Here is a 9,318-nt window from a genome sequence, read left to right as displayed (position 1 = left end):
TCTATGGGTTCCATTCCTCAATGGTGAAACAATGTAATGTATCTATTTGTATCCTAGAATTCCTACATAAATTATTGGCATGGGGGGCTACAACATTTAGAACTTAGAACTTGCAGCCTATAATAAAGTCTCATTTATTAATAATTGCATCATTTTGTAATTTTGTCTTCTTTGATATGACGTTCTTGTGACTTGGTCATGTATCTTTTCACTTTCTTAGTAGTTATATATCAGATTCATCTCTGATTTTTTAGATCAAAAGGTCTTATATAACATGGGCTTGTGCTTTATCGAAAAGGAAAATTACCCAGAGCAGGCCCAGGCCGGCAGGCCCCAGTAGATGCAAAGTTACTAGAAAGAGCAAGACATAACCAGAAGCCCCACTGTAAACAGGTTTCCTGCTGCAAGCCCCCTGAACTCTGTTAACTGCTGTTCCTACCTAAAGCAGTCCCCTGCTCCCCCAGTTTAAACCCACCAACCAGCAATCAGCATAGCCCTTGGAACCTGACCCCCCTGCACTCCCCTGTAAAAACCCTGTAACCCCACTACCCGGGGCCCAGAATTTCGAGTGCAAGCTGGTCTGGGTCCACCGGCGTAAAATAAACCCGAGTTCTGCTTCTCCATGTGTCCCTTGGTTTCTCGTTGGTCTGATTATTTTCCACAACATTTCAAGAAGTGAGGTAGATAATTAGCAAAATTCCTATAGTGAAAAAAAAAAAAGTTGGGGCACCTGGGTGGCTTAGTTGAGTGGCTGCCTTTGGCTCAGGTCATGATCTCAGAGTTCTGGGATCAAGCCCCGCATCCGGCTCCCCGCTAAGCAGGGAGCCTACTTCTCCCTCTGCCTGCTTCTTCCCCTGCTTGTGTTCTCTCTCTCTTTGACAAATAAATAAAATCTTTTTTTTTTTTGAAGATTTTATTTATTTATTTGACAGAGAGAGACACAGCGAGAGAGGGAACACAAGCAGGGGGAATGGGGGAGGGAGAAACAGGCTTCCCGCGGAGCAGGGAGCCCGATGTGGGGCTCGATCCCAGGACCCTGGGATCATGACCTGAGCCGAAGGCAGACGCTTAATGACTGAGCCACCCACGCGCCCCATGACAAATAAATAAAATCTTAAACAAAAAAAAAGTTTTGTTTGCATGTGTAATTTTATATCAGGAATAATTAATCAGTAGATTTTTCTTCTAGTTATTCAGAATGTATCTGAATTTAATTCTAAATACTTACATTTTAGAAAGTGTCAGCATATTTTACAATCTTGATGGTGTTTATTTAGAAATTAATAGTTTTTGTTTGGATGGTCGGTTGTAAAGAATGTATTATACCTTTACATTGTGTGGAAGAAGAATATATTAATAACATAATACATTTTTTACTGTCTTTAAAGTGCTTATTCATAAAATTTTTCATTAGAGCTTTCTACGTTTGATTTTAATGAGTATTCTTTACAAATTTACTGTCAATGAAGACATAAATAAAATCTTTAAAAAATAATAATAATAATAGAACTAGTTTCATCTATTGGTGAATTTATATTCTCTTTGAATGAGAGAAAGACTCTTTTTGAATTGAAAGTAATTTTTACACATTTTATACCTCTGTGTCAAGTTCAGGTATTATATTTTATCGTTAATTGTGGTGTTATACCCATGATATACCTTGATAGCATTCTTATTAACTTTTGTGTCTTCTGTGAGTATTTTCATTGTGATTACCTTAGAGATTCCTTAAAACACCTTAAAGGTGTAAAAAAAAACATTTTATTTATTTATTTTTTAACGATTTTATTTATTTGACAGAGAGAGACACAGCGAGAGAGGGAACACACGCAGGGGGAGTGGGAGAGGGAGAAGCAGGCTTCCCGCGGAGCAGGGAGCCCAATGCGGGGCTCGATCCCAGCATCCTGGGATCATGACCTGAGCCGAAGGCAGACGCTTAACGACTGAGCCACCCAGGCGCCCCCAAAAGAACATTTTAAACTGATACTGTCAATTGCATATAAAACTCTTCTATTTATTATCTCCATCCCTCCACACACTTTATGTTACCAATATCACGTACTCTTATCTTTTGGTTGTGTACTTTTCCAAGATCTGAGCACTGGTTGCTGTAAGCTCTACCCACCTTCTCCATGTTTATAGGATCCGGAGTGGTCGAGCACCACAAATTCCCCCAGGGAGCCTCATGAGGTGAGATGTCAATGGCCACCCAGGAAGTGGCTTGCCATTTGGGGAATGCTGGACGCCCACCATGGGCTCTCTTTTTCTTGGTGGAACAATTGTAATTCCATGTGGTCCCTCATGGTGGGGCACTGTTCTTGCTTGCTGGGGTTGGGGGGAGGGGTGCATTGTGGTCAACATGAAATTGCTCCTCTTACCCTTCTAATGTCCTTCTTGATCTCTGCGGTCCGGCGGGGGGGGGGGTTCCAGCCTCATCTCTGAGTACTGGGATCTGCCCAGTCATGTCTTTTGTGAATAATTGGAGTTGAGCTTATTATAAGTACTGTAACAGGAACTACCTATTTTACCTTTTTTTTTTTTTTAAGATTTATTTATTTATTTATTTGACACAGAGAGAGAGAGAGAGAGACAGTGAGAGACAGAGCCCAAGCAGGGGTAGCTGCAGGCAGAGGGAGAGGTTGAAGGAGGCTCCCCACCTAGCAGGGAGCCCGACATGGAGCTCCATCCCAAGACCCTGGGATCATGACCTGAGCCAAGGCAGATGCTTAACGACTGAGCCACCCAGGCGCCCCCCAATGGAATATATTCAAGCAAAGTTTATTGTTACCAGGAACATTTGGCTGATGTATTTTTAACATTTTTTTTTTTTTCAGAGAGAGTGAGAGATCACATGGAGGGTGGGGTAGAAAGAGGGAGAAAGAAAATCCCAAACAGACTCCCTGCTGAGTGCTCAGCCCAGGGAGACTGGATCTTAAGACCCTGAGATCATGACCTGAACTGAAACCAAGAGTCAGATGCTTAACTGAGTATGCCACCAGGCGCCCCTGAGGTTTTTTTTTTAAAGTCAAGTCACATGCAGATCATAAGTGAACAGTTGGATGATATTTCACAAACTGATCACATCTCTATAAGCCACTGAGATCAAGAAACAGAATATTGTTTGTCCTCTAAAATTCCCCTTGAGCTCCTCAGTAACTTTCCCCAAACCTCAGCACTCTTTTAACATGTAAGGCAAGAGATTGCTGTGCTCACTTTTGTACTTTACATAAATGTAATCAGACAATGGGAACTCTTTTGGATTTGGCTTCTTTTCTTTCCATCTATTGTTTGTGAATTTATTTTATTTAATTTTTTTTTTTAAGATTTTATTTATTTGAGGGGCCCCTGGGTGGCTCAGTTGGTTAAGCGACTGCCTTCGGCTCAGGTCATGATCCTGGAGTCCTGGGATCGAGTCCCGCATCGGGCTCCCTGCTCGGCAGGGAGTCTGCTTCTCCCTCTGACCCTCCCCCCTCTCATGTGCTCTCTCTCTCAAATAAATAAATAAAATCTTTAAAAAAAAGATTTTATTTATTTGACAGAGAGAGACACAGCAAGAGAGGGAACACAAGCAGGGGGAGTGGGAGAGGGAGAAGCAGGCTTCCCGCAGAGCAGGGGGCTTGATGCGGGGGCTCGATCCCAGGACCCCGGGATCATGACCTGAGCCGAAGGCAGACGCTTAACGACTGAGCCACCCAGGCGCCCCTGTGAATTTATTTTATTCCTGCATGCTATTGTGTTTCATTCATTAGAATGGGTCGATCTGATTCCATTGTGTGAATATCAAGTGCTTGCATCATTCTGCTGTTAATGGGAGGGCGATGGTTCTCAGTGCAGGACTGTCATGAATAGTGCTGGCATGTAAGATCTATAATTTATGATTTAGTGGAACATGCACACATATCTGCTGGCTACTTACATGGCACCAAATTGTTGGTAAATATGTTTAGATACGTTCAGCTTTTAGAGATACTACCAAACACTGCCAAAATTTGTACCAATTTTCCCACCCACCAGTAGTGTTTGGGATTTTTGGCTTATCCACAAACTTCCCCAAACTTTGTAGTTCATGTCATCTTCATGCTTTGTTGTTGTTGTTGTTACTTCCGGTTGCTATGGTGTTGGGCATTAACCTTTTGGATAATCTCCTTTTCAGAGTGTCTACTTATTGTGCCCATTTTTTCTGTTATATCTTTTTCTTCAGGGTTTATAGTTCTGTATGTTTGGTGAGAATTAGTTCTTTGTCTCCTCTCTCACTCTACCTCTTTTTCTATCTCTTGAGCTTGTGATTCAGAGAACTTTTTTTTTCAAGATTTTATTCATGTATTTGACAGAGACACAGCGAGAGAGGGAACACAAGCAGGAGGAGTGGGAGAGGGAGAAGCAGGCTTCCTGCTGAGCAGGGAACCCGATGCGGGACTCGATCCCAGGACCCTGGGATCATGACCTGAGCCAAAGGCAGACGCTTAACGACTGAGCCACCCAGGCGCCCCAAGAGAACTTTTTTTTAAAACATTTTAAAAAATTTTTACTTATTTTTTCTTGAGAGAGAGTATGGGGGAGGGACAGAGGAGAGGGAGCGGGACAGGGGAGAGGGAGAGAGAGAATCACAAGCAGACTCTGTTTTGCACAGAGCCCTGCCCACAGCTCAGAGCCCAAAACAGGACTTGATCTCAGGACTCTGAGATCATGACCTGATCTGAAATCAAGAGTCGGTCATTCAACCATCTGAGCCACCCAGGTGCCCCTGGATGCAGACAAGTTCCCAAGTTTAGTGTAATTCTATTTGACATTTCACCCTTTATGGTTAGTGTTTTTGTTTTGTTTTGTTTTGTTTTTAGAGATTTTTAGAAATCTTCTCTTATAGTAAGATCACAGGGAATCATTTCTGTTTTTCTAAAAATATCATCAATTATCCTTACAATTTCAATCTGAAATCTATTAAGAAATCAGTGTTTTGTGTGGTTCCTGTAGTAAATGAGCTTTTCTATTATTTTTCATATTTTCCCCAAATTTGCTAACAAATTGACATGTATTCTGAAAATGTTGTATTGCGCCTTCTTCTCATTTGCTTACACAAGTCATTTCTTTGCATGGATAAACATCACCTCGATCTTGGAGCAGACTGCTCCTGTGACCTGTCTCCATCTTTTCCTGCCTCTAGGGGATGTTTAGCCATCTCCCAGACCACACACACAATGTCAGTTTTGATGTCATAAACCTTCCATGCACCTCTTTGCTCTGATGAGTGATTATTCCTACTTCCCATAGCAGAATGGCCTCCAGAGGCTTGGCCGTAGCAAAAATTTACTTGTTATAGATTATAGCTGGAATCTTGGCAACCTGATAGCTGGTTTACCATTGACTCTCTCTCTCTTTTTTTTTTTATTTTTATTTATTTATTTATTTTTTTAAAGATTTTTTTTTTTTTTAAAGATTTTATTTATTTATTCATGAGAGAGAGAGAGAGAGAGGCAGAGGCAGAGGGAGAAGCAGGCTCCCTGCAGAGCAGGGAGCCCGATGCGGGACTCGATCCCAGGACCCTGGGATCATGACCTGAGCCGAAGGCAGACGCTTAACCGACTGAGCCACCCAGGCGTCCCTCTTTTTTTTTTTAAAGATTTTATTTATTTGAGAGAGAGAATGAGAAAGAGAGAGCACATGAGAGGGGGGAGGGTCAGAGGGAGAAGCAGACGCCCTGTTGACAGGGAGCCCGATGTGGGACTCGATCCTGGGACTCCAGGATCATGACCTGAGCCAAAGGCAGTCGCTTAACCAACTGAGCCACCCAGGCGCCCTACCATTGACTCTCTTTACTTCACTGGAGGTAGGGTAAGTTCTCCAGATCTTATCGCCAAACACGAGTATAGTCAACTCACTGGACATTGTCTCTGAAGGAGACACCTTCTTTTGTGTCTCCTTCAGAGTGTGTCTTTTGTGGTACAATGTGCATCTTGGGTGTGTTCCAGACCATTAATGTTAGCCCTATGGACACTGGTTAGAAGGAGCTTAATGTAAAAGCTTCCACGTATTGAGTTTTCAATTTTCCTCTTTATGTCAGATGAGCAGCCAAACGCCACAAAATAAAATGTATTTTGGATACTGTTGTGGTTATCAGAACAAAATCAGACATTTGCTGCGTACAGCATTGTTATTTTCCTTGAAATCATGTTGTTACCTCATGATCTGGACCAGCTCTTCCTTGATTTTTATCCAGTACAGGCCACAAGCAGTGGGTCAAATGTATTCATAAGATTAATGTCTCCTCCAGATCTTCATCTAAGTTGAGCGCTACTCCAAGTATTTTTGTCCTTGTGACCACCTCTGTTTCATTTTAAATAATTTCCTCTACCTGTTAAGTCTATGTTGCTGTTTTCAGTATTCCCTGTTGATGGTTGGTGAACACCTCTGCCCTAGTCTTCTACCCTAATTCTTATTTGTTTCCCAGTTCTCAGTCCTTTCATGGTATGAGCCATGATTCCACTGTATCCAGGACCTGCTTTGCCTGGGTAGGAGTACAAAATCCTCTCATCTTATGAGATAAATGTAAATTCTATGCTATTGCACAGTTTATGTGTTCCTACACCCATCTCCCTTAGAAAATTCACTACAGAAATTTAAGGTAGACCCTCATGGGTGTTGGGATTTCTTTACCTGGTTGAATGCAAGACCAACGAAGGCATTGCAAAAATGAATGTTACAGGTCACCTAATTCTTCTGTATTGTATCCTTCCAATCATAGCCTTGGAAAATGTTTCATGATGTAAATTGAATAGATTTTATCCCAGATCCTGTGTCAGATTAGTGAGTGTTTGACATGGTGGTGTATACATGGGAAAATTAGGCAGGAGACAGGCCAGGTTCAAACTGACTGGTGGATATTGTTGGGAGATGATTCTCATTGGGTTTCCTTTTCTCTGTGTTATGGATAGAGACACTGAAAGTTTTTATTTTGTCTTTCCATTGATTTTTGTGCCTAAAAAAGCTTTGGGATATAGTGATAGCATCTTGCTCTTGTGTAAAGGACAGATTTGTTTATTTTACAGGAAAACAGCTGTCTCTTTCCATGGCAAAGGATCGGGTAGATAAGCTCGATGTTCCTTGAAGATACTGGGATTTCCTATCTCAGGGTCTCACAGATATGACACAAACCCACTGCATGTGCAGCATCTCCCTGTATCAGCTGGGGGTGGGGAGCTGGCAAATGAAATTAATGTGATGAAGACGTTTATGGTATTTGCTGTGTCACGAGCCACAAGATCCTTGGACTTTGATCTAGGAGTCTTCTGTCTTCTGCCATCAGTGGAAAATCATTACAGTCCCACTTGTTACATTATAGACCTTGTGGAATCTTGGAATTCTTATAGTTCTCGAGATTATCCATGGACTTTATTCAAAGTAAAACAGGTGTATCTGGGTCTGTTTCGGCTTTTGTTCATTTGTTTTGTTATTGTTGTTTTTAAATTTTATTTATTTGTCCAGAGAGAGACCTCACAGCAGGGGGAGTGGCAGGCAGAGGGAGAAGCAGGCTCCCCACTGAGCAGGGAGCCCAACTTGGGACTCTGATCCCAGGACCCCTGGATCATGACCTGAGATGCTCAACCAACTAAGCCACCCAGGTGTCCCTCATTTGTTATTTTGATTGTATGTATAAATGAATTCATATGCTATTTATCTTTCTTTGACTTACTTTGCATAGAATAATACCTTCTGGGTCTGTTTACATTGTCACAAATGGCAAGAAACAACAACAACAAAAAAGCAGAAACAGACCCCAAAACACAGTGAACCACCTGCTGGTTACCAGAGTGAGCCAGGGTGGGAGAATGGCAAAATGGGTAAAGAGGAATGGGTAGTACAGACTTCTATTTATGGAATTAGTATGTCATGGGGATAAAAGACACAGCCTAGGGAGCACACTGAATGTTGTTATAATAACATTATATGGTGACAGATGGTAGCTCACTTGGGTTCAGCATAGTACAATCTATGGAGTTGTCAAATCACTATGTTGTACACCCGAACTAATATAACATTGTAGTGTGAAGCTGTGGTAATTAGCAAAAGTACAGGGGAAATTGATAAAGACTTTGAGGGCGCCTGGGTGGCTCAGTCAGTTAAGTGTCTGCCTTCAGCTCAGGTCATGATCCCGGGGTCCTGGGATCAAGTCCTGCATCAGGCTCCCTGCTCATTGAGGAACCTGCTTCTCTCTCTGCTCCTCCGCACGGCTCATGCTCGAGTTCTCTCTCTCTCTTTCTCTCGCATGTGCATGCGTGCAAAAAATAAATAAAAATGCTTAAAAAAAAAAAAAGACTTTGGAATCAGAGGGATCCAAGCTGAGAAATCCAGTGTTGCAACCACCAGCAGTGGTATGTGACGTTACTTGTCAAAGTGGGAGCTATTTCTAAGAATGTTTGGCATGCTGACTGGAAGAAGAAGAAATAAAAGGAGGTCAAGAGAAGAGTGACTGATCAAGTTTGTCATTCAGGGGTGGAGTTAGCGTGAATGAAAAGTGAAGGGATGGAAGGACTCCAAGCTCACCTATTTTATTTTCTTCCCCATGTTTAGGAACCCTTGAAACTTTTCTTCTTGTATGATGGAGGCCTGGAATTTTGTGTGCAACATACAGTCTCAAGGTTTGACTCACTAGTGCAGCAGTGTGCTTCAGATTATAGAAATATATTTTGGGGGGGTGCCTGGGTGGCTTAGTTGGTTGGGCATCTGCCTTCAGCTCTAGTCGTGATCTGAGGGCCCTGGGATGAAGACTGCATTGGGGGCGGGGTTCCCTGCTCAGCAGGGAGCCTCTTCTCCTTCTCCCTCTGCCATTCCCCCTGCTTGTGCTCTCTGGCTCTCTCTCTCTCTCTCTCTCTGTCATATAAATAAATAAACAAATCTTTAAAAAATATATATATAGGGGCGCCTGGGTGGCTCAGTCGTTAAGCGTCTGCCTTCGGCTCAGGTCATGATCCCAGGGTCCTGGGATCAAGCCCCACGTCTGGCTCCCTGCTCCCTGGGAAGCCTGCTTCCCCCTCTCCCACTCCCCCTGCTTGTGTTTCCTCTCTCACTGTCTCTCTCTCTGTCAAAAAATAAAATAAAATCTTTAAAAAATAATAATAATAATAAATAATTAAAAAGGGCGCCTGGGTGGCTCAGTTGGTTAAGCGACTGCCTTCGGCTCAGGTCATGATCCTGGAGTCCCAGGATCGAGTCCCGCATCGGGCTCCCTGCTCGGCGGGGAGTCTGCTTCTCCCTCTGACCCTCCCCCCTCTCATGTGCTCTCTCTCTCTCTCTCTCTCAAATAAATAAATAAAATCTTAAAAA

This window comes from Phoca vitulina, unplaced genomic scaffold (genome assembly GCF_004348235.1).
Source record: "Phoca vitulina isolate PV1807 unplaced genomic scaffold, GSC_HSeal_1.0 scaffold52, whole genome shotgun sequence".
Lineage (NCBI taxonomy): Eukaryota > Metazoa > Chordata > Mammalia > Carnivora > Phocidae > Phoca > Phoca vitulina.
This window is presented reverse-complemented; position numbering follows the sequence as displayed.